Source organism: Podarcis liolepis (assembly GCF_965112155.1).
Source record: "Podarcis liolepis genome assembly, chromosome: 4".
Taxonomy (NCBI): domain Eukaryota; kingdom Metazoa; phylum Chordata; class Lepidosauria; order Squamata; family Lacertidae; genus Podarcis; species Podarcis liolepis.
This window is the reverse complement of record NC_139558.1, coordinates 11,141,440-11,167,937: the sequence shown is the minus strand read 5'-3', so window position 1 is coordinate 11,167,937 and position 26,498 is coordinate 11,141,440.

Below are 26,498 nucleotides of genomic sequence, written 5' to 3'. Positions count from 1 at the left end.
AGACATTTTTCACAACTCTTGCCCACCATAGTGCCCTTGAAATATTTGCTGCCCAAGAAACCCCCTCTTCTGCGAAGAGCCTCTGTTTTGTGCCGTCTGATCTTCAGCCACTTCACTAAGAAAGTTGCTTTTGGGAGAAGATGCTGCAAAATTAGCAAGCCTGCACTTTTCCACATCTGGATGCATTCAGGAAGCCGCAGGTGGCTGACTGCTCAGATATTTCTGACTAGTTCAACAAAACTCGCAATAGAAACCACATGGTTTCACCCTGCAGCTTTTTAAAGTTCAGAGTGCTAACTCTGGGCAGCGTTCCATCCCTTTCTCTATTGTATTGGAGGAGAATAATTTATAGGGTGCTCCCATAGAAATTGCTTAATGAGAACTCTGTGCGCTTTCTGCGGGCGATCGGAAATTTATGACCATTGCAGCCCCTCGAGGCAAATAAAAGGCCTCTATTAAGGGGGGAAGGAGTCTGGACAAAAGATCTCCATCACTGGCTCTCGTTTTATTATTTCTTTCAGGCACTTAACTTGCCTTATCCCCGGAGGTCTCGCAAGGGGCAGGAAAGGAAACAAACTTTAAAGAACAGCATTATAACTTAAAATGTTATAATGTCAGGAAAATATTCAGCGGGCTCCACCTTCTCCTTGTAAGATGATGTCAAGCAGAATATGAACCAAAGCTGCTCTTATGTAGAGGTGGTTGGTGTGCGTTCAGGGCATTAGTTGCAAATTAACCATGCCCTAAAATACATCCCAGTCTTCAGAGTTCCTATTCCCTCTGTTCCATTGGCCCAGGAGAAACTCTACGGCAGAAGTGTGCTTAGAAGCCTTCCAGTGAGTTGTGTATAACCTTGTTTAAATAAACTTCCTATGTTACCATCTTCTGTGCGGGGGCTTAATGAGTGGACGCAAGGGACAATATCTAAGCAAATGGAACAGTGGATCTCACACCTGTGTTTTCCAGGCCACATGAGAACTTAAATCCCTTAATGGACCTATGTAGGAGGGAAGCCAGCCAGGAACACACCTTCCTCTGCTTTTTGCTTGTTCTGTGTTGACAGCACAGTTACAATTATGGTGAATTCTAAAAAATAAAATATTTACAACACACTGCTTTTATTTAATTTTTAGCAACAACAATAACCTTGGATCTAACCAAGAGTGGGCATTTCCTCACTTCACTACTAATACCTCAAATGGCACCTCTAGTGATTGTGTCTATCAAGTAAGTGTATCACTGGCTACATTTAACAGGCCTTTGATCACCTGGGAGAAGCAGTTTCCTTTGTTGTTGTCAGCATTACATCGAAGGCCTTTCAGTGTCACAGCTGGGCATATTTATCATAAATCAAGAACGAGTTGGGCCCCAATCGTTCTAAGAGCAGGCCAACTCCAGTTTTGTCAGATTTACTATGTTTTATTTAGTAGAACACTGGGAGCTACCAGAGCAAGGTGCAAAAGATATACAAAATAAAAAAATTCCTTCCAGTAGCACCTTAAAGACCAACTAAGTTAGTTCTTGGTATGAGCTTTCGTGTGCATGCACACTTCTTCAGATACGAAAGCTCATACCAAGAACTAACTTAGTTGGTCTTTAAGGTGCTACTGGAAGGAATTTTTTTTATTTTGACTATGGCAGACCAACACGGCTACCTACCTGTAACTCAAAAGATATACAGTTAGAATGAAAGAATTGGGTGCCTCTGAGCACATTATGGGCCTAAGGGTTTGTTTTCAGTACTGGAACTGAACTGAGCTCACATAAAAGTCCATTCCTGGTTACCCCAAGTTTTTCTCATTTCATTGGCCTTAGATTGTGAAGTAAAGTTATTGTTGCTGCTGCTAAACAACTGAGTACAGTGGTACCTCAGGTTACATACGCTTCAGGTTACATATACTTCAGGTTACAGACTCTGCTAACCCAGAAATAGTGCTTCAGGTTAAGAACTTTGCTTCAGGATGAGAACAGAAATCGTGCTCCAGCGGCATGGCGGCAGCAGGAGGCCCCATTAGCTAAAGTGGTGCTTCAGGTTAAGAACAGTTTCAGGTTAAGAACAGACCTCCAGAACGAATTAAGTACTTAACCCGAGGTACCAGTGTATCAGCTGCAAATCAAACAGAGATCTATCAGTGGATCCCATCTTGGATTCTAAGTCTACTCCTGCTTCTTTAGCAGCCTTTTCCTTCCTTGACTGTGGTGTACAGGACTCTCCAGTAGTGGAGCAGAGTCCCTATAGACCACTGGAGAGGCGTAGAAATGATGAAAGCTGCGCTTGCTTAAATCCTGCCTGCCATGCAGTGAAACACACATGCATATCAGCAGGAAAGGCAGCAACATTACAGATTCTTTTCAAGGCCGCTCCCACCAAGTTGGCCACCTTCGATTCGACAGCTACAAATCCCCGTGAAGCATCAGAGGGAGATCTGAGGTGGGCAGAATCTTGCAGGTCAGGGGTGGAACGTGTTGGAATCTGGAAATTTAAGAGCAGAGTCACCTGGAAGGTCAGTTGTAGAGCTGAGGATGTTCAGAGAGATACATAGGCGCCAGTTCCTAGGGGCCGAAGTACTTTTGGCCCCCTCAATGTTTTTTTCGAGGGGGCCAGCCCCCCTATTATTTAGGGTGAACACAAAGCCGGGCACAGAGCGACATCAGGATGTCTTAGGATATTGCATGATGTCATCATGACATCACATTGGGTCCCATCAAATTTTTTTTTTTAGGACATGGTTCATCTGGAGAGATAGGTTGGAGCACGGCGTGTCACAGGTGGAGCCTGGATTTCCTGGTACTATTAAGGATTTTCTTATTCTAGCACTGACTACCTGAGTGAATATAGTTTTACTGTATGAACCAACAACATTCTAGATGGTTGGCTGCCTTAACCTATTTTACCATGTGGCAAGTGTTTGTTTAACATGCATTTTGGGATACAAATTTTATTCAAGAATCTACACAGGCGACTTTCAGCATATGAGTAATTCCTCTATGACATAGAGCTGCTCACCATCATGTTGGCTACAGCTGCTAGTGGGTGGAAGAGTGGGGAGACATGTATTGCCAGGAAAATTAGCAGTACTCTGGCAACATTCAGTGGACAGCTTCTAGGCTGACAACATAAGAGATTATCTGTATTCTAAATGGAAACCAGTTGGCCAGGTCAAGGCTTGGAGAACTCCTAGAAAGTCAAAGGGCCAGGTCTCACTAAAGAGGTGACTTGTATGTGTGAATGAGCCCACACTGATCTAACACCACTAGCATAGGCTTTCTTATAACTCAATATCAGCACAAAGGTTTTCTTCTCAAGCAGTGAGGATTGATAGACATCATCAAGAATAGAAAATCAATTTAAATCATTGATCTAAGCCAGCTTGTCCATTTTAAAATTAATGTTTCCCAAACAACCATGCACACTAATTGGGGTGCTGTAACAATTAAAACATATTGGTTTGCATGCAATTCAGCAGAGCATTTCTACAACCTAGGAGCATTGCAAAAGCTCTTTGATCATATTGACCCGATTCTTAGAGACAAGAGAGTGCTTCCTGTTTGGCTTTCTCTGCACACATGAAATAATTCTAAGCAGAAGGCCTCTCCTCCTTCCGGAGGGGAGGTGTTGTGAGCGGGAGCCGACTCCCGAGTCACGCAGGGGGCGTTCTGCCCCCTGCCCAGCCATCACCTCTGGCGCGCCACAACTCCCAGCCGGTCTCCCAATTGGGAGACACAGCAGGGGGCGTGGTCTAGCCGTTCAAATTCGGCCACGCCAGCTCTCCCCCACCATTGCCCTGCCAATTCCTGTGAGTCACCCACCCACCACTCCCTTTAATGCATAGTCTTCGTCTTGCAGGGCACCACTTAACGCATTCGTCTTGCGGGGCACCACTGTAATTATATTAGCATCAACAGGCTCCCCCGACTGGTGGTTAACCCCTCATTAGACTCACCCCTCATCCTGAGTGGGTGGAGTCAAATTGCTCTTGTCCAAAGGCATTGGAGAAGCCAATAACTTCTCACATGCTGTAATTAATAAAGTTGTGGCCTTTTCTAGCCCATTAACCTTAACCTTATATGCCGTGTCCACGTGTCTTTATTATTCCCAACCGGAGGACGGGTCCTCGAATCACAATCATTTACTTGAAGACTAAGTCTGTGCCTACAGTCAGAAGCATGCTAGGAAGGACATGTCATTGTGCTCATGAGACTTACTTTTAAGTAACCACACTTTGAATTAGATTATGAGGCTTGGTTGGAACTAAGTCCCCATTTATTTGGTGGCGATGGCTGTAACAAGTATTCTGAGCTTTCTAGAACAAAGGTGTGGTAGTTACTGAGCAAAAGAGTGCTATTTATGAGATGAAATGGTCTTTAGTTACTAGAGTAACAAATAACTCAGTATAACACAATATCATATATCACCATGTAAGTGCGTAGAGAATTGTAGCCTAACCTACCATACAATGCATATTATACAGAAACAATTTTCAGAGACAAAAATGGTTAGTTCTTAATTACAATTGCCAGGTTCATAGGGGAATTCTGCTCAGAGACAAAACTCAGCATGCCAAAGCCCCTGAATATTCTTCAGGTTATTTGGAGGCGTTTGGAAGAACTTTTCATGATGGCTGAATTAAACTCTCCTTATAGGTGAGTGCCCCTTCTCCCTGTGTGTATATATTTACAAGGGAACTCTGTCTCTAGCTGTAAGAACAATATGATTATGCTTCTAAAATTATTCTTTTCAAAAATCTATTTTTAAAGCAGCCTGGAGCTGGATACTCTCAGCCTAGTTCTGATAAACATTTGATACGTTGCATGGCTTCTTTGCATCCGCTTTCAGCAATTCTAGCCCATGTTAGAGGAGATAACCTTTGAAATAATCCAGATTTTTATTCTTGCAAACTTTAGAAACTTTATATGGGCATTCATCTTTTTAGGCAAGAAGGACTTTTTAAAGAAATAGGACCAGTACCTTCATTGTCATACAAGCTGATTGAATAAGCCTATCACTACTGTAAGACAATAGCCATATGGACTCATGGATGGGAATGGTGCCATTTTAACAGATGGGCACAGGCGTCTACTAGCAAAAGACATTTTGGAAACAGCAAATACACATGCCAGTCTCCAGCCAAAAAGTTAGTGCCAATCCTGACACTATGTGCCCATGATATAACGCAATGAGCCATCATTCATTAATCCAGTGCTCATTTGGATCACAATTTCATAACAGAAGCAATTCCTATGGCGAAAGGAGGAGAATTTATAAAGTTTGTTATCAGTCAGAGAATAATGAAAATCAGATGAGGCAATACTCTTATTTCTTTGAGCAAGGTCTGGTATTGCCAAAACCCACGTGCATGCACAGTAATTTTACTAAAGTCCTGGAAGTTATTCATTTTATCTTGTAAATATATAATTACTGTGTGGTCTTGCAGCATTGAAAAAAAATATGTTTTTATCCCTCTCAGTCACTGATGAAAATTAATGTCATGGTATTTTGCTGAGGGAAATAACTAGGGAACTTTTCAAATATTTAAAAGTCTGTGTCTGTTAGAGTGGGTGTTATTACTTATTTATTATTAATTTATGATAATAAATTAATTAACTGGGAACATCATGAATTCTTTTCATGGAAGGGAAACAACACAGAAGAGAATGAAATAAAGATTGCTCGGGGGTGTCATTGGTAAGGCTAATTGTTGGGCTTCATCAGCAGTCTTCGGTCTTTTAAGCCACAGGATTTAGGATGTGTATAAATTGTACTCCACCCCCCTCATGTTTTACTCAGTTGCACCCCATAGTATTAGATATTCATACACACCATACATTTAAAGCACATGGCTTCCCCCAAAGAACGCTGGGAAATGTAGCAAAGGATCCTGGGAACGGAACCTCTGTGAGGGGTAAACAACAATTCTCATAACTCTTTGGGGTAAATTATGAGCTTTAAATATGCTTTTCAATGCATGGTGTGTATACAGCCAATATCGCTGAGATATCTGGAGTTTCCAAATCACTTCTGCACATGAGTGAATGTGCTTCTCTCTCCCCAGAAAACTGACAGGATTCCTTCTAGACCATGGGTAGAGAATCTGTGGCCTTCTCCAGATATTATTGGACTACAACTTCCATCATCCCTGGCCATTGCTCAGGGTTGCTGATGCTGGTGAGAGATGGAGTTCAACGACATCTCCACCCTTATCCCAGACCATGACACTATCATCTGATGTCTTTTGCACTCTGAAGGAGCCTCCCACAGGCCAGATTCTGTTTACAGGCTTCCAGTTGATGGTTCTACTCTGAAAGCACCATGATTCTGATCCCAGCAGAATACAGGAGACGTTAGGAAATGAATAATAGATACAATGAGTGTGAGCCCACGGGTTGGCGTTCTGAAATTTATATTTCCCTATGAGCAGTAAAATGCTTCTAATTAAGCCCTCCCTCAATTCATCTGTTTGCTTACCAGAGTTATTCTTGCACTTTTGAGTTGCAATTAATTCAGAATGCTATTAATTTTCCCACAGAGCCCAATTTAATCTATATGTAGAGTAGACTTTCTTTAAAGAGAAACCTCTGCTGAAATAAAGCTGTTCCACTGCAAGATTGATCTGTATGCGTCATGCTTACAAATTCAGGACATTTTAATTCTTGAGTTCTTAGATAACCTGCAAAAATATTCACTGGTAATTGCAGCACAATGCGTCATTTATTTATTTATATTTATAAAAATATTTATGGACTGCTTTATCATAAACAGAGGGATGCAGGTGGTGCTGTGGGTTAAACCACAGAGCCTAGGATCAGAAGGTTGGTGGTTCGAATCCCCACGACAGGGTGAGCTCACGTTGCTTGGTCTCTGCTCCTGCCAATCTAGCAGTTCGAAAGCACGTCAAAGTGCAAGTAGATAAATAGGTACCACTCTGGTGGGAAGGTAAACGGCATTTCCATGCGCTGCTCTGGTTTGCCAGAAGCGGCTTAGTCATGCTGGCCACATGACCCAGAAGCTGTACGCCGGCTCCCTCGGCCAATAAAGCGAGATGAGCAATGAAGCAGAGTCGTCCGCAACTGGACCTAATGGTCAGGGGTCCCTTTACCTTTTTATATCATAAAAAGATTAATATCAAAGCAGCTTACAGCAAAAATATGTGACACGTACATTAGAAACCATACAACAAAGTTAAAAACAGACGCCAACTTGATGGCATCCTTCTGTTTCAAGAGACAATGGAGTGTGCCTCCGGGGTTGAAGTCAAACTGGACACTTCGGTGAAAAATATGAAAAAAAAATGATGCCCTCTGTCAGTCAGAATTCTCTAGCACCTAATCCTCAGCAGAACAGCTTTTCCAGCTGGGTCATAAGGCATGCTGTCAACATTTTTCAGCACTCCAGCTTTCGTCCAGGATTGTCGCTTGCTTTTTAGATTGCCATTCCTTCCTCTTACTTGCTTAGCATATTTCAGCTCTTTCAAGTCTTGAGTTGCCCCTGGTCTCTTCATATTCTTAAGAAGCTTACTCTTGATCCTTCTCTGCTCCCATACTATTCTCGTTTGATTCTTTCCTTGCAGGTTTGAGACCGCTTCCCGTCTCTGCCAGGTTCTGTCTATTCTGCTGATCAGATGGCTCATAATTGCTCTACAGCCCAGAGCAGTTATACACCAGCAGCGCCTGCCTTTATGCAGCAAAGAAGAAATGGTGACGTGTATTATTAATGTGGCTTTGAACTATTTCAAATATTTTCAGAGGCTGGTCAAATGTTCCCACTGGCAGTTGTTTCAGGAGGGTTATTGCAGGTTGTATTTTCAAAGCGAGCGATAAATTAGTTAAGCTCAAGTACTTGCAGCCAACCAAGGCAGCCGATACACTCAAACAGGCCTTGTGCATGCAATATGCATAGCTCTGCATGCATGGTGCTGTTGCATTGCAGCACCACAAACAATGGTGGCAAAAGGTTGAAAGGAAGAGCTGCGGGTGCCCACTGCTCCTGGGTTGTGGTGGCGGAGGTTGTGGTGGTCTTTTGGTTAAAGGACAAAAAGAGAATTCATTGGATGCCTAGTTCCATGTCTGGAGCAAGCAATCTTTGCTGAGAAAGCCCCAGCAGAGATTTGAAATTACAAAAACATGCAGCAAATCAAGGCAAAAAGCGTGGAAATATGGGCTGCTAGATTTTTAAAATATTCCCTTCAAAGTTTTTCCCAAAAGTTTCCACTTAACATTAAAGGTCCGATTCATGTGCTTTTCTGTATTCCCAGAGATCAGCAGTCTAACTCATTCACTTAAATACTTAAGAGAGCTCACCCAGGACACTGTATTTTCTATCTCACAGTAGCACCCTATCAGACAAAACCAAATCACCAGAATCTCAATAAGATGTACCAACTATTATTATCTATGTAGAGTCATTAGCCATAATTTTATGTAGCCATATTTACCAGGACAAAAATTTGGACTATGGTGTGAACTGGCTAAAATGCAAACACTTTAGGTTATTGGGCTGCGGAGCAGACTGTTAGCCTCACCGATACGCCTAAATAAATTTGGCACAATCTAAAGTCCTTAAATGAGCAAAGCTCTGCCTCTGCTGCTGGATTTGATCAATGATGTAGAAATACATTTCTCTGGAATCAATGGGACTAAGTTCAAAATAATGAATGCAGAATCAGGGTGGCAACAAGCTTAAATCCAAATGTGCTGTCTTAAAAGGATTATGGATTGGCCTGCAAATCTGTCAGCACTTGAAGAATAAACTGTGAGTCACAGCCATGGATTAATCCAGTCATTGGAGCCTATTTTGCTGATCCAATTATTCAGTATCCACTCCACTGGCACAATTTACATCCGTGATTCCCTCTTGCATTACAACTGATTACAATGGCATTTGATCAAAAGGAAAGAAACTGTTTACTCTGTCATAAATGTTGTTTGCGGCCCAAGGGAATGAAAAGGAGTCGAGAGCAGCAAAATTCAGTCATGCCCAAGTTACCACTAGAGGTCAAATAGTGGGGTGGAGTCTGCCTATTTTATTGTCATTAGTTTTCACAGGAATTCAGCATGTAAGAATCGAGATTACATTTGGTTGCGCTGGCTTCCTGGGCCCACCTCAGTGCCAGAAAGCAAACATGGCTCTAGCCATGATTGCTCACATTGAATCTTCAGACTGTCGGTGTGGACAGGATCAGACAGTGAGAACAGCAGCAACAAAACCACAACATTTATATAGCATAAGGGTGAGGCACCTTCAGCTGACAACTAGTGGGTCCATGCCTTCATCAATCTTCTCAGCCAGAAGGCTACCAGGAAGGCTACCAGCTCAGGTCCTCTGGCTGACAGATAGACAAACAGCATCTTCAAAGCTCTTCCTTCTCAGTTGGGTGCAGGGAACTAGAAAGCTGCAGCCTCCCACCTCAGGAAAGTTTGAAAGACAAAAAGAGTAGCTGGATAGGTGATGGAATCCTTGGTAAAATTACCTGGTAATCTGCAGCAAATCTACAGCCCAAATTTATATTAGTTGCGTATAAATTTAACCATCACAGCTTCCTCAAAAGTTTCCTAGGGAAAACAATTGGGTGAAAGTGCTCAGAATTATGTTAGATAATTCTAGATGCAATTAAAGAATGGCAATTGCCAAAGCTCTCTGAGGAGAGGGAATTCTTTTCATCTGTTTGACTATGTGGTGTGGATAAGCCTCAAGCAGTATGTTGTCAGGAAAACTAGTACTGAGAGGATTGTATGAATTGTGATTTAGATTTTTTTTTTTTTAGGGGGAAGTTATCTGGATATTCTGCAAGTTATATTTGTAGAACACATACCGGTATGTTTCCATTCTAACAAAAAACCTTGAGGATATGGGAGGCTGCTATCCAAAACACACACACATATACAGCCAATTAACCATATAAATTACATTTCTTTCACTTAGTGGGAAATTCTATTCCTGTTTCTTCCCTTGCTTATTTGGAAGACTATTATTATTTTCCTGAGGCAATGAACTTTTTTTTTTTTGGGGGGGAACCCTATTCCAGAAATGCCCAGAAGTTGATTCAGCACACTTTCTCAAACAGACTTACCACAAAGGGGTAATGTGCTATTCTAGGGAAAGCAGAATGAATAATACATATATGAATAATTCACGCACTCATTGTTAATCATATTTCCAGCATTTAATGTGATGGATTGACATATCTAGAAGAGATTATCAATGTAGCCAGCCGTGTTTTGTGACTGGGAAGAAGGCTGGAACTAAATCCAATGGATAGATAAATGAAGCTTTCCAGCTCCACCCTCCAGGGCCCAGTCAGTTCACAGCATGGTCTCTTTCCATACATCCCAGGGCCTCTGTCAGTACTTTCCTAGTGTGAGAATGAATCATGCTGCAGTATATTCCCCCACTCGGAGGTGACATGAGAAATACTCCTGAGACTGTGGAGGAACATCTCTTAGTGACCAATTCGGATCATTTTCCAGGGAAGAAAGCTATTAGTATAAGCTGGTTCATTGGAAGTGCCAGAGGCTAACAGAAAATGCTGGTAATTACTAAATGTATGGAGACCTTTCTCAGTTATGATGAGTTTGGCATTTCTAAAATATTGAACATTTCTACATTTAGGTTCCTTCCTTTTCCTTCCTTTCCCTCCCTCCATTTCCTGTCCATTCCCAGAATTACAAATGCATTTGTTTATAACCTTATTCTCTTTGCTGCTGGCTAGTTTGGCAAAAGAATTGTTTACTTGGCTAGAAGGAGCATTTTGACAGGACACATTCTAGTTGGTGGTTTCCCCCCCCCTTTCTATATACCGTACAGAAATTGTTTAGTGGGGATGGGAATCATAAGACCTTTGCAACAGCGCTGCAAGTATAAGCCAGTAGAAAGGCTTTCTCTGTCTCAAGGGAGAGGAGGAAACAAAATAAGCAGCCTCAATACCATGACAGGAGTTTTAATTTCATGACATTTCTCCTCTTCCTCCATTCGGATTGTCCACAAATGTCCTATTACTGTGTGTAGAAAGGCGAAGGGCTAAACAGTTTGTGTTCTCCAGCAAACAGGGCAAATGAGCAGGTACCTTGTCACTTAGAACTTAACACCAAATACGAATCTATTCATGCTTGTTTGGCACCAGCCATTCTGAAGCCATCTTCATGAAGAACACAGGAGACGCCACAATTCATGCCAGAATGTCAAAAGCAGGAAACTCCACACCATCTCCCTGATTCTCTGAGGTGACACAAAATTTAATGATCCTTATGCTGAAAAAGGAAGGACAGATCTCTGGAAGGACAGATCGTGCAGCTGAGGCTCCAATACTTTGGCCACCTCATGAGAAGAGAAGACTCCCTGGAAAAGACCCTGATGTTGGGAAAGATGGGAGGGCACAAGGAGAAGGGGACGACAGAGGACGAGATGGTTGGATAGTGTTCGCAAAGCTACCAGCATGAGTTTGACCAAACTGCAGGAGGCAGTGGAAGACAGGAGTGCCTGGCGTGCTCTGGTCCATGGGGTCATGAAGAGTCGGACACGACTAAACGACTAAACAACAACAACATGCTGAAAAATCATCCACGCCACTGAAGCCAAGAATGTGGACCTTGGTGTCCAAGGTATTTTGAACTGTTGCATACCTTTAGCTGCTCAAATGTGACACTTCATACTGTGCAAAATGTTGCTATCTGAATGCTTGGGAATGCAATAGGCTTGCAAACTTAAAGGAAGATGGAGGACTCTACCTAACAAAAGAGAAGGATATACACCGATTTTACTCAGTGCACAGATTGTGTAAAAGATGCCACAAGGTATACGATCAATAAACAAAGAAGATAGGTGGATCGGATATTTTTAAAAGGCAGGGGCTTTCTAACCATTCTAATAGAGAGGGGAGGGAAATCTCTGGTCATCCACTGTTGTTGGACCACAATTCCCATCATCCTTGACCATTAGCTGCAGCTGATGGGAGCTGGAGTACAGCAACACTTGGGAGAGTCCTGTTCTCATGGTAGGAGTCGAGATGAGAAGGTCTGGAAAAAACCAGAAAAATTGGGGGGAAACACAGCTGAGTAGTTTAGATTTCTGACAGATGCTTATTTATGAAGTAGCACTAAAGCAGATCATCCTAACCCTAGAACAAATAGATTTTCTCTTTTTTTTTTGCCTGGGAATTGTGGTCTAATTAGCCTCAAACATGGAGTATTTCTCTCTGGCCATAAGACCGGTGTTTGCAGTTGAGTGATAATTGGATTAGTATAATGCCACTGGTAATAAGAAGGGCAAAATCACATGGGAACGTAGCAAGATAAGAAATGAAGATACTTCAGCAAGCAGTGTCTCTCAAACATATTTATTTTCATGTTATTTTCTACTTTTGAAAACATATTGATGAGGGTTCTTTTATCTCACGAGGTACATGGTTCAGCAATTCATACAAGCTATTTTTCCTCAGAAAAAATTGACGCTTCTGTTACAAACCCCCTTAAGGCACACAACTCCAAGGTGGATGAAGTTAGTAGAAAGGGAGAGGGATTAATTTCACTTTCTAAATAAAATAAAATGCATTTCTTTACGGAAAAAATGTGCAAGCAGATCTTCTCTAACAAAGAAGATAAATGCACATATGATTAGAGCTTCTTGCCAAAGTTCCCAAAGCAACGAGGGAGAAAATTAACATTTTATTATGCTACGTTTTATGGCTGTTCTGCTCTGTACTGATTACTTTGTACAAATATTCAGACCACTTTGTGTGTCATCAGTAGGAGTTTAGAGACACCAGGTGCATTGGCAAATAATATCTTTTTTCATATAGTTCCATGGCATAAAAAGCTTGATTTCCAAAAAGAGGGGTTGAGGCTAAAACTGACTGGGAATCACTGACAGACGAGTGACTCTTTCTGTTTCTCTCAGTTTCTAATTTTTCTAATCTTAAATTCAGTTCCCCACAATCAGTTTCTGATTTGCCATGAAAACTCAACATTAATTTAGTGTGAATTTCCCCTAATGTTTGTTTGCAATTCTCCCTAATACACTAAGGTTACCAGATTTTTTTTCAATGAATCCGGGGACACTTTTCAACTTCAGTTAGAATGATAGGATTTTGTCAGGAGACTGATTGGTAAATCCTGGGACTATCCCCAGGAAACAGGGACGTCTGGTAGCCTTATAATACACACATTTTTGCAAATCAATTTCACCTAATATAAACCATTTTTTGGTATATTATTTTCACTGATATGTGTATTTTATGCACACTTCACCCCAGTATATACACTGCAAAATTCAGGAAGTACAATTGTCAAGTTATGACCCTATTTTGTTCTCATATTGTTCAGAACTAGGTAGGTTTAAATGCAGACTGAAATGAATTTCTCCCCAGTCCCAACATGGGATAAATTAAGTCCTGGAATAGTGCATCCTTTAACTTAATAAACTGTGTTACAAATGACACATCAGTTTCTTCCACATAACTCAACTGAAAGTGAATCAAAACCAGGGATACAAAACTGGATTTCTGTAGTATGGAAAAGGTTCAGAAAAAGTCGGCCAAAACGATCAAGGAGGTGGACTAATTCCACTATGGGAGTTACAACATTTGGGACTTTTTAGTTTAGAGGAAAGACGGGTAACGACAGGTTTATAAAAATTATGCATGGCACGGAGACAGGGGATAGAGAAATGCGCCCCCGTCTCTCATAATGCTAGAATTGTGGACATCCAAACAAAGCTGAATTTTAGAAGATTCTCAAATATTCTTCACAGTGTATAAACTATTGAATTCTCACCCACAGGAGGCTGGGGTAGCCAACTTGGACTTAAAAGAGAATTAGACAAATTCATGGAGGATAAGACTTTTGATGGCTACTAGCCATAATAATAATAATAATAATAATAATAATAATAATAATAATAATAATAATAATAAATTTTATTTATATCCCGCCCTCCCCTGCCGAAGCCGGGCTCAGGGCGGCTAACAACAATAAAACAATATAAAAGTATAGCATAAACAACACTCTAAAATCATTCATTATAAAATTAATTAATTCAGGCCACTGGCAACCATTGGGCCAGAGCTCTGCGAAGATTGCCGAGGGAGGGAGTCAGGCTGTGCCCTGGCCAAAGGCCTGGTGGAACAGCTCTGTCTTGCAGGCCCTGCGGAAAGATGTCAAGTCCCGCAGGGTCCTGGTCTCTTGTGACAGAGTGTTCCACCAGATCGGAGCCACAGCCGAAAAAGCCCTGGCTCTAGTTGAGGCCAGCCTAACTTCTCTGTGGCCTGGGACCTTCAAGATGTTTTTATTTGAAGACCGTAAGTTTCTCTGTGGGGCATACCAGGAGAGGCAGTCCCGTATTATGGTTCTGTTCTGCTTCCATATTCAAAGCAATATGCTTCTGAACACCAGTTGCTGGAATTTTGCACCCAGATACTGCTAGTAGTCTTCCCATGGGCACTAAAACCCTTCCTTCCTTCCTTCCTTCCTTCCTTCCTTCCTTCCTTCCTTCCTTCCTTCCTTCTTTCTGTCTCCAGCTACGATCTCTACTCACTACTCGTCTCCCTGCCTTGGGACAATTAGTTTTCAGTGGGAGCAGGGAGATATCTCCTTGTTACCATGGAAACATGGTAACCAATTATCCCATGGGGATGGGGATTTTTGAGGGTGTGATCCAGTACAGGAGCAGGGGAGATTTCATCCTTCCCTGCTCACCTGCCACCGCTTGAAAACCTAAAGGTTGTTGGTGGGGGAGTGCTTAGGAGAGGTCACAGGGCCCAAGGTGTAATGGGCTGGAGGTCCCCTCCCTTTGCAATAACTAATAATCTGAAGGCTTCTCCAAACAGAACAGTCTTCACCACTCTCTCAGCTGATAAGGGGGCTGAGACTAGGCAGGCTTCCCAGGGGAGTGCCAATATCTGGACACCACAACTCAGAAAGGCCAGTCCTGCATACCCACTAGAGATGCAGGTGGTGCTGTGGTTTAAACCACGGAGCCTCTTGGGCTTGCCAATCGGAAGATCGGCAGTTCAAATCCCCGCAATGGGGTGAGCTGCTGTTGCTCTGTCCCAGCTCCTGCCAACCTAGCAGTTCGAAAGCACACCAGTGCAAGTAGATAAATAGGTGCGGTGGGAAGGTAAACGGCATTTCTATGCACTGTGATTTCCATTATGGTGTCCTGTTGTGCCAGAAGCGGTTTAGTCCTGCTGGCCACATGACCTGGAAAGCTGTCTGTGGACAAATACCGGCTCCCTCGGTGTGAAAACGAGATGAACGCCACACCCCATAGTAGTCTTTGACTGGACTTAACAGTCCAGGGGTCCTTTACTTTTCCCTTTACCAGATGGATAAGAGACATGGGGCTGAATCTCAAAGGGTGAACAGGATCATATGGAAGCAGGCAGCTCATTAAACAGCCTAGCCAAAACCTCCTAGTGATCTATAGGAAAATGATAACAACTTGAATTTTGTGGTCTATATGCTTTAATGGCCATACATATAATGTCAGTGGCAGCTGCCACAGAACCACTGCCTTCAGTTCATCCTGGTGTATTGTACTAAACCTATGCTACTACAGGAAAATGGATTAGATGTACCTACTTGCAAAAGAAAACTCACGTCTTTCATGCTGTGTAAATCACAAGTTTCTGCATTTTAAATTTTCACCCCGTGCCCCCTCTGTTCCTTAATCAACTCTACTTAATCTTAAACAGCTAATATTCTAATTGCAGAAAGTTAAAAAAGGAGAAAGTGTTGAGTGATTACAATAATACCCATCCCCCTCCCCATTGCTGATCTTTACAATTAAGTCCTTCCGTCATTCTTATTTCCTTCACAAGGATTTGAATTTTATTTTTTCTCCAGGGATCACTCTATTGATTTCCCAAGCAACGCTGAGCACTCTGCTTTGACAAAGATTGATGTATTTTTAAAAATATATTTTTGTCGTCATGAAAATTTCAGGGTACCGTGCTGTCAGAATATTCCGACAGCATCATTCCTCTAGCAGCCAAGTGGGCAGATTGAACGCTGATTGTTCTGGAGGCAAAATGGGACTACCTACAAGCAAACGAGACAGGTTTGCATTACCCAGGAGTACGAAGAAGTATGTGGCTTGTAAATACACCCACCCCCTGAAGAAAAGGGAACAAAAATAAGCAGAAAGTTGGGGAATGGAACAGCCAAGAAAGACACACAGAGGGAGTGAAGGCTGCTTTCCAGAAAGGCTTTTAGCTGCTTCTCAAAAGAGAGAAAACATGATTCGTATTCAAGATTCGACACCCCATGCCATGCTTCTTCTCCCTTCATTGCCCAGTCCCCAGGCAAGGTGCAAAATAAGCTGGCTGCATTTCCTGCCATGACCCAGTAAGATAAGTGGCAATCCCCATCTCCTCAATTTTCTGGAGAAATCCCCAATGCCCAAGAAAGCAGCAGATAATCACCTACTGTTTTCAGATGCAGGGAAGAATATATTTGATAAACTGAGAAGAAGAGATTTCAGTCTAGCCCTAGTGACAACACTCCAGGCATGTTAATTCACAGTTTGCTGATGGGTGAAAGTAGAGAAGTATGTCTCCTGGAAAGGCAGGGAACAAAGAACATTTAAAGCCCTATACGGCCTAGGACCCTCGTACCTAAGGGACCGCCTCTTTTGGTATGGCCCACGGAGGACCTTACGGTCTGCTAACAACACCTTGAAGATCCCGGGCCCCAGGGAAATTAGAATGACCTTGACTAGAGCCAGGGCCTTTTTGGATGTGGCCCCAGCCTGGTGGAACGCTCTCCCACAAGAGCCCAGGGACCTGCCGGATTTGACATCTTTCCTCAGGGCCTGCAAGACGGAGCTGTTCTGCCAGGCCTTTGGGCAGGATGCAGTTTGACTTACAGTGGTGCCTCGCAAGACGAAATTAATTCGTTCCGCGAGTTTTTTCGTCTAGCGAATTTTTCGTCTTGCGAAGCACGAAATCCCATAGGAATGCATTGAAATTCAATTAATGCGTTCCTATGGTCAAAAAAAGTCCAAACAAAGCCAAATTTGGTACAACAAGAGTTTATTAAGTGCTCTTTAAAGTCACACATACTGTAAAGAGCATTTCAAAAATTGAAGGAACAATAAATTAAGTTTCTAAACATGACAGAAAAACATTTAAAAATCAACAAAGTGTACAGTACATTTTCTAAGACTCTGGGGGACAACTCGAAAAAGGTTCCTCTTCCACTCTTTGCTTCTTGTTGAAGAACCTGTCCATGGTCTGCTGCTTCACCTCCCTGAAAGGCGACATGACCCTCGTATCAAAAGTGTTCGCAAGGTCATGTGCCACGTGCTTGTCAGGGTGGTGCTGCTCTGCAAAAGCCTGCACATCCTTCCACTTCAGGCAAATGTCCCTCAGTTCTTTGGAGGACAGCCGTTCCTCAGTTGCTTCCTCCTCTTCCAGCGAGGCCTGCTCCTGCACAGCCTCTGCCTACAGTTCGACCAGCTCCTGGGTGGTCAGCTCGTGGTCGTGCTCCTCCACCAGCTCGCTGATGTCCTCCTCTGTGACCTCCAGGCCCATGGTCCTCCCCAAGGCAACAATGTCCTGCACCACTGTTGACTCTGGTGCATCAGAGTCACTTGGTGCCACACAGTCCGGCCACAGGCTGCGCCAAGCGCAATTCAAATTTCTCTGGCTGATCCCGTTCCAGGCCGTGCTGATCATCTTCAAGCAGGTGATGATGTCGAAGTGGTCCTTCCAGAATTCCCGCAGGGTGATGGTGGTGCAATCAGTCAGCTCGAAGCATCGCCTGAAAAGCTCCTTGGTGTAGAGTTTTTTGAAATTGGCGATGACCTGCTGATCCATCGGCTGGAGCAGTGGCGTGGTGTTAGGCAGCAGGAACATGATGCTGATGAAGCTGAACTCCTCCAACAAGTCCTCCTCAAGGCCTTTAGGATGAGCAGGAGCATTGTCCATCAGAAGCAAAGCCTTCAGCGGCAGGTCGTTGTCCAGCAGGTACTGTTTGACAGCAGGGCTAAAAGCAAGATTGACCCAGTCCACAAACAGCACACGTGTGACCCAAGCCTTACTGTTGGATCACCACATGACACTCAGCTGCTCCTTGTCGACCTTGTGTTTCTTGAAGGCCCGTGGGTTCTCCGAGTGGTACACCAGCAGGGGCTTGATCTTCAGGTCGCCGCTTGCGTTGGCACAGAAGAGCAGGGTCAGACGGTCCTTCATGGGCTTGTGGCCAGGCAACTTGGCCTCCTCCTGTGTGATGAAAGTCCTTTTGGGCATTCTCTTCCAAAACAGCCCGGTCTTGTCGCAGTTGAAGACCTGCTGTGGAACGTAGCCCTCCATCTTCACAACCTCCAGGAACTCCGCTGCAAAGTCTTCAGCCGCGGAAACATCAGAACTGGCAGCCTCTCCATGCCTGACCACGCTGTGGATTCCAGATCTTGTCTTGAACCGGTCAAACCAGCCTCTGCTTGCCTTGAAGACTTCTGGCTCGCCTGAGGTTCCTGGCTGTTCCCGGACGAGGTCTGCGTGCAAGGCCTTGGCCTTCTCACAAATGACGGCCTCAGTCACTGTGTCCCCTGCACGCTGCTTCTCTTCTAACCAGATGAGGAGCAACTTCTCCACCTCCTCCAGAACAGCTGGGCGGTTCTTCACGATCCTGGTGACTCCCTTGGCTGCATCAGTTGCAAAGATCTTCTCCCTCATCTTCAGGATGGTCCTGATGGTCGATGGATTCCTCCCATACTCCCTGGCGAGGTCTGTCACACACATTCCACCGTCGTGCTTCCAGATGATCTCCTTCTTCATTTCCGGCGTAACCTTCTCTTTCTTCCCGTCGCCGGCCTCTGCAGCAGCAGTCTTCTTGGGTCCCATGGCAGCACAGCTCCTACCTGCGCAACCCCCCCCCCAAAAAAATCAGTGCTTCACATCCAAAAAATTCAAAAGCACCCAGCCACCCACCACACAGAAATTCAAACCCAGAACCAAGTCCTTGAATTCCAAACACCCCAACCCAAAATCCAAAAACCCCCCAAAAAGTTTTAAAAGTTTAACTTACCGAATGGCTGCAAAAGAAGTTTTGGAAAAGCTTCAAAAATCACCAAAGTCTTCAAAAACCTCAACTATTCCCCCAGCCACCCACCACACAGAAATTGCAAACCCCTCCCCAACTGTTGCAAACCCCTCCCCAACTGTTCCCCCAGTCACCCACCACACAGAAATTCAAACCCAGATTTTTTTTAAAAAAAACAGCAGAGTGGCCCAATGGTCACAGAAAATCATAAAAATGCAGAAAAAACACACACAAGCTTCCAGATTCTTGCAAACCCCTCCCCAACACCAAGTCCTTGAATTCCAAACACCCCAACCCAAAATCCAAACCCCCCCAAAAAAGTTTTAAAAGTTTAACTTACCAAATGGCTGCAAAAGAAGTTTTGGAAAAGCTTCAAAAATCACCAAAGTCTTCAAAAACCTCAAAAAAGGCTACCACACCGCATGCTATGAGTTGCTCCTCGAAGTCAAGTCGCAACTGCACCTCTTCAAGCAATGCACCCTGGGTATTAACAGTTTTACGAAAAAGGAAACAAACTTGCAAGACGTTTCCGTCTTGCGAAGCAAGGCCATAGGGAAATTCGTCTTGCGAAGCACCTCAAAAAACGAAAAACCCTTTCGTCTAGCGAGATTTTCGTCTTGCGAGGCATTCGTCTTGCGGGGCACCACTGTACCTTCCTTTGTATAAAACAAGCCCGAAGGAGGCCCCCAACCCACTCGCAGGTCCTTGTATGATCAGTGGGAACAGTTGGTCCTGGATGTCTGTTTATATGCATATTGTGTTGTTTTAATGATGTTAGCCGCTCTGAGCCTGGCCTCGGCCGGGGAGGGCAGGATACAAATAAAATGTTGTTGTTGTTTACCTACATTTTACATCCCATCCATTGGGGACCCAAGGCAGAATACATATGGCTCCTAGGCTGTCTCTCATCCAGGCACTGGCCAGACACTGACCTGCTTAGTTTCAGCATGTGACTTCAGGCTTTACCACAGAAGCATACAAAAAATGTGGCAGAGGCCCACAAAGGCTCTCAAAATGAGGACAGCCTCTTCTCCACTGTGGACATAGAAGCCAACTCCTAGGGGGCGTGGGGTCTTCAGTCCCCACAATAAAATATTGAGGGGGTGAGCCCCCACAAAGTTGTTGGAGATTCCCATTCAAATGGTGTGTGTATACTGTGTCATATGATTGATTATGTGGGGTAGAGCCTATCTGGGCCCCCACAATATTTTATTCAAGTTGGCACCCCAACTGTGGATGCCGAGGAGGGAATTGGTGTTATTGACATTCTACAACTAACCACATTCTTAGACAGTTGGTCCACAGAGGTAGAGATGAGAACCCTGTCTGGTTAGAGGATGGGGGATGCACACAGATTAGACTTAAAATCAAGGAACTGTTTCTAAGCAACCACAATCACATGTATTCTGAAGGGAAGCTGGTGTAGATCATTGAAGCACAGGGGGCTGTCACTATGCCCCAGTATTTGGGATAATTTCCCGTGGGTGAAGCCATCAAGGTGATAAAATAAGTGGACCCAAGAATTCTCTAGGGCCACAGCTGGCTAGCAGGGACAAAACATTTCCTCATATCTTAATCTCAAAAGTAAATTGAAACATACTCGGAGTCCTGCAGTGATTTCATGCTATTTATTGCAGCTTGTAAAACAGTGATTGAATTGCCCCCCAAACCTCAGGCTTCTATATGCATTATTTACACTATGAGTCCCGTCTGATTGGCTGATTCTGCTTCCCTCCTGGAGCCTGATTGGTCTTTTCCTGCAGGCCAATCAGTTGTTGCATTCTAGGATCCTACCTGCTGATTGTTCTAGGATCCAAACTTAGTACATAACATAAATCCAACTAATTTCCATAGAACTTCCAAAAAAATTATGTCTAACACCATGGTCATATTCTCATTGAAGTCAGTGGGATGGTTGCAGACTGAGAAGAAGAAGAAGAAGAAGAAGAAGAAGAAGAAGAAGAAGAAGAAGAAGAGTAGTAGTAGTAGTAGTAGTAGTAGTAGTAGTATGGATTTGATATCCCGCTTTCTCACTACCCTAAGGAGCCTCAAAGCCGCTAACATTCTCCTTTCCCTTCCTCCCCCACAACAAACACTCTGTGAGGTGAGTGGGGCTGAGAGACTTCAGAGAAGTGTGACTAGCCCAAGGTCACCCAGCAGCTGCATGTGGAGAAGTGGAGATGCGAACCCGGTTCACCAGATTACGAGTCTACCGCTCTTAACCACTACACCACACTGGCTTTCCACACTGAGGGATCGTCAGAGCCCAGAGTGTTTGTCACTTGTCATGGCAATGCCTGGTACCTGAAAATGATTTTTTTTCTTGGCAGTGGCCATTTTCCTTCCCCCACAGTGCCTGAGAACAACGTTTGCAACAGAGGCGACAAATATGGCATCTGTGGGCAGCATAGTGCTTGCCAGTACTTCCTAAGGTGCCCAAGTAAGGTCTCTAGAATCTGTGAGAGACAGTTTGTTCTGCTCTTCTTTGCACTGGCCTGACCTCTCCTTCATTAAACATGTCCCCTAGAAAGGGGGTGGTTGATGTAGGCACCTACCCACCCCCGTGGATGAGAGATCTGATGCCTGCCTCATTTTGTGGTCCTGGTTTTTGTTGTTTTTTTTACTACTGATGTGGCAGCCATTTTATCCAGTGCCTACACAGCAGCCATGTGGTGGTTGGAATCCACCTCAAAATTCCAGTGTGCCACTGAGCCCCAAAGGTTAGAGACCCCTGTTCTGGAGCATAGTGAGATAAACCGAGATTGTGGCTAGAAGTTATTCAGTCCTGGAGCGCAGCGTGGGCAAACAAAATTGTTTTAAAAGGGATCTCAGGGCAATTGTCAGCTGTGGGTTTCCCCTGGAAACTGGGGGTTCTTGGTGTTGAAACTGGACCTGTGTGAGCAGCCTACAGTACGCATGTGAATACTGAAATGTTTGAGGTGGGGACTGATGGAAGATTGCAGATGCCTTTTCTGTGATTTGAACACAGAAAAATTGCAAGCTTTAGCGGGTCACAAGTCTGATTTAAGCTGTGCTGTTTTTAAGCGTTAGCCTGTTAGAACGTCTGGCTGAGGGCAACAATAAGATGAAATGAAATGAATTTCAGGCACATTCATTTTTAAGAACATATTTCCTTCCAAATAAGTTACAAGAAAATGTTTAAGCAGAGCGTAAAAAGTAGGTTAACTAGTTGTCCCATGGGTTGTCATTCAGCAGTGTACCGCAAGGAGGAAGGAGGGGGAAAGAATCCGTCAAAAGGAAAATTTGAGCTGTCTTTCTGACAAGCTAAAATTCTTAATATATGAATGTAAATGCATGAGACACCACAGCTGGCCTTCCTTCGTTAGGACAAAAAAACAGGATGAACTGAACAATGCTGTCCTTTCTTTTTTAAAAAAAGGGTAGATAAAATACAGTTGTAATTGGAGTTGCATTCTTTATTTATTGTTATGATGAAAGCCTGCCTCCTGGCACTAATATATTTATAGTTAAGGTCTGCCATAACAGCTGTCACAAACGTCTGACTATAACTCCTTAGGACATACTGAGTTCTGCCAAAAACTTGTTAGCATTTTATTCTTGCCTTTTTGTTATATTTCTAACTTGCTCCAGAAAGGGGCAGCTGAGTGCAGGAAGAATTGGGAGATGACCCAGGCAACACAAAGTAATTCAATTGTGTCCATGGAGTCTAGTCCACTCTTTACATCCATTTAGGGCTGCCATATGTCTAGGTTTTCCTGGACATATCTGGGATTAATCGACTGAAATAGTGTCTGGGTGGAATTGCCGGAAATCGCTCAAATGTCCAGAAAACCCAGAGGTACGGCAGACCAGGGGCATAGGTGTTAGGATATAGTTCTGTTCCACCTTAAAAGGGAACAGGCTGTTGTGTGTCACATTCCTGTTTACTTCCAGCTCTCGCTGGGAACTTCCGTTTGTATATAGCTTTTGTTTCTGCCTGTTTTCCTGGGCAAGGAGGCAAGCAGTCATGTTTTTCCTTTGTTCTGAACTACGTTGAATAAAGCTGTAAATATGCTCTCCTGCCTGCATCTTTCGTTGGGGAGACTGCTGAAAGGGTGTGCACGGGTCTTGGAACTCGTGTCACTAATTGACTGATGCTGTTCCACAGGAGACCAGTGACCGCCTGGAGACAACTGGGGGCCTGCCTGATGCCTCCGTCTCCCTGGCAGTATCCCAACAGTAGGAAGGGGAGCGGCGGGGTGTCCCACCCCAGGAGTCATCCTTGAGGGGGGATGACAAAATCCCCCTTGGGCGGATCGCCGCCCCGCCCCCCGGGCACCAATCACCGTACCAAACGCCCCCCTGGGAGGGTTGCCACGCTGCCCCCCTGGGTGGATCGCCATGCCGCCCCCAATGGGTGCCGATTGCCATGCCACTCGCCCCCAATGGGTGCTGATCATTCCACTGATTGCCACCCTGGGCAGCTCGCTCCGCCCCCCTGGGCATTTTTCCCTGCCCTCTGGGTGCCCAAGAGACTAGCTCTGCCGCTGTGGCAGACTCCTTTTAAAAAAGCTCCACAACTTTCAGAAGGCAGCACCCACCTTGAGGTTCCCAGAGTGTTGCTCTGTGCTGATTCTCCTGACATTCCCAGAGGGCTACAGAGGAGGACAACTGGAGAAAGGTAGGTTAGATGGGATGGGGGAGGGAGTGTGGGGGCGAGTGAGGAAGATTGGTGGCAGGAAGGGGGTGGAGGAGGGAGATGTGGGGTGGGGGTGCCCCAAATGTGTCTGGGTTTTTGTAACCCAGAATATGGCAACCCAACATCCATTACTGGATGTTTTTCAGCAATGGAAGGGGATCATCATAGAATCATAGAGTTGGTAGAGACCACAAGGGCCATCGAGTCCAACCCCATCTTCCACCTCAGTTCCCTACTCAGCCAGGACAGGCAATGATACCATCATATCCTCACTACTGGTGCTTCCTCCCCGGTCAAATACAGTGGTACCTTGAGTTACAAACGCCTCAGGTTACAAACACTTCATGTTACAAACTCCGCTAACCTGGAAGAGTTACCTCGAGTTGAGAACTTTGCCTCAGGATGAGAACGGAAATCATGTGCCGGTGGCGCAGTGGCAGCAAGAGGCCCCATTAGCAAAATCACGCCTCTAGTTAAGAACAGTTTCAGGTTAAGAACGGACCTCCGGAACGAATTAAGTTCGTAACGAGAGGTACCACTGTACAAGATAAGAGATCCACTGTGCTCACTCCATACATCCCACCCCAAATAAATTGTCATTTATATAACAACTAACAGCCTCCTATGCAGTGTTGCTGAGGAATTCTAAGAAACCCCCAAATCAGTGCAATTTTGAAATCAGTGGTTAAAATCAGGGCAGTTCACCTTGATTCAAAATGGCACCCAGCTGGTATCCAAACACAGACAAAACACTGCTCCTTGATCTCAGGATTCATTGTGCAGTGGCAGCAGATTACCAGCCTGGCTAGATGCCAGTTCTGGCCATCTTCCATGGCTCGCCTCTGCTGCTTTTTTTCACACTGCAGTTTGCAGCAGCATCTTTCTGGACATGGCTGGAATACTGCAGCCAGAAGCAGTATCCGGGTGGAAACCACTAAAAATGTCCAGGAAAAATTCGGACATATGGCAACGCATGTCGGCACTGTCGTTTTTGGTGATTTTCCTAACAAATAGCTCAAAACAGTGATTTTGCTGAAAAAGCCCCCTCAACAACTTTTGTGTCTGGATTGTCACTTTTTGAAATATGGCACCCTAAAACGGCAGCATAATGACATTTGTGCATTTTCTTCATATGTGTAGATAGTATAAAGTGCATGCAAATTCACATTTTTAAATGTAGTTTATTTAAAAAGCATAATGACATTTGTGCATTTTCTTCATATGTGTAGATAGCATAAAGTGCATCAAAATTCACATTTTTTAATGTAGTTTATTTAAAAGGTATATTTTTGTGGAAAACTACATTTTAAATGTGAATTTTAAATGTAGTTTTCCACAAAAATATACCTTTTTGTACACATTTTCAGATGAAATGCAGTTTTATAGATGTTTGGGAATTCTTTTGAAATGGGAGAGCTAAATTACAAAACTCAGTGAAATATACTCGGAGTCGCAAAGTGATTTCATGCTCTTTATTCAGCTCATAGTGGTGAGGAGGAATGAATGAATGTCCCCTCAAAGTATCTGCTTTATATACATTATTTACACAATGGGCTGCACATGATTGGTTAATTCTGGAATTCTACTGTAAGCCAATCAGGTTGTGGATTCACTTGTATCTGGAGTATGATTGGGTGGTTCCTGCCAACCAATCATACTGCTGCATTGTTCTTGGACCAATCAGACTGCTGCATTCTGAATCCTATTGTTCTAGGACCAATCAGACTGCTGCAATTTGGATCCTATTGTTCTAGGACCAATCAGACTGCTGCAGTTTGGATCCTATTCAACTCAGTACATAACACTCAGAGAAGTGCAAAAACCTAAGGATAAGTATCTTAGTCCAGGAAGTTTGAATCAGGTTGCTTCCCTTTAAAAAGCAGGCCAAAGACAAACCTCAATCTGCCCTGTGTCATGTAGTAGATGGAAGGGGGCCTAATAACCCTCATGCCGAAATAATACCTTCCAGAAAAAATAGCATGCTTTCTCTGAAAGGAAATCTAGTCAATTACCACCATGTCCTCCCTAGACAGCATTAACTGACACTATGACAAAGCACAGGGAAATTCATATCTACTGAGAGTGAAATAAAAATACTTGAAAGTGTTATACCTAAATGCCAGTTTAAAAGGGCTCTCTCCATCGTTACACTCACAGCCCAGAACATATATTCATTATATTTTCTTGAGTAGACACAGGAATTCAAAGTATATAACACTAGCAGAAAGTTCCTGACATCACTTGGGAATTCTAAGCAGTTTTGAAACGTTCAAAATGATTCAAAATGGCGGCCAGTTGTATCTAAATGTGGGGGGGGGGGCTGCTCCTTGATCTCAGGAACCATCATGCAAAACTTGGTTACAATAATTTAAGAGGAGTCCATTTACAAAGAAAACAGATGGACAGACCACTTTCCACAATATACTGTATAGTAGAAGATTTAGAATACAGTAAACAACAAAGAGTGATAGCCACCCTTTAAAATCTATGAACAAGTCATTTATTTCACTAGGTCTACTCTAACATGGACTTGTGGCTCCATAAAAACCTATAGATTTATTCTTTGCAGCATATATATTAGACTAAAATTTGTACTGACCAGGGTAAAAGATCAGATCTGAACGATATGTTTTTAATATATTCTAGCTCAAGTTTATTGTTCGGATGAAGGTCATCACAAGAACAAATGTTAAGTCTCAGTGAAAACGGCCTCCCAATTTCGTCACACTATTTGTGGGTGACAAAATGAGATGGTAGGATTTCATTGAATGTTCTGACAGGACAGAAATTACCCAGAGGTTGAGTA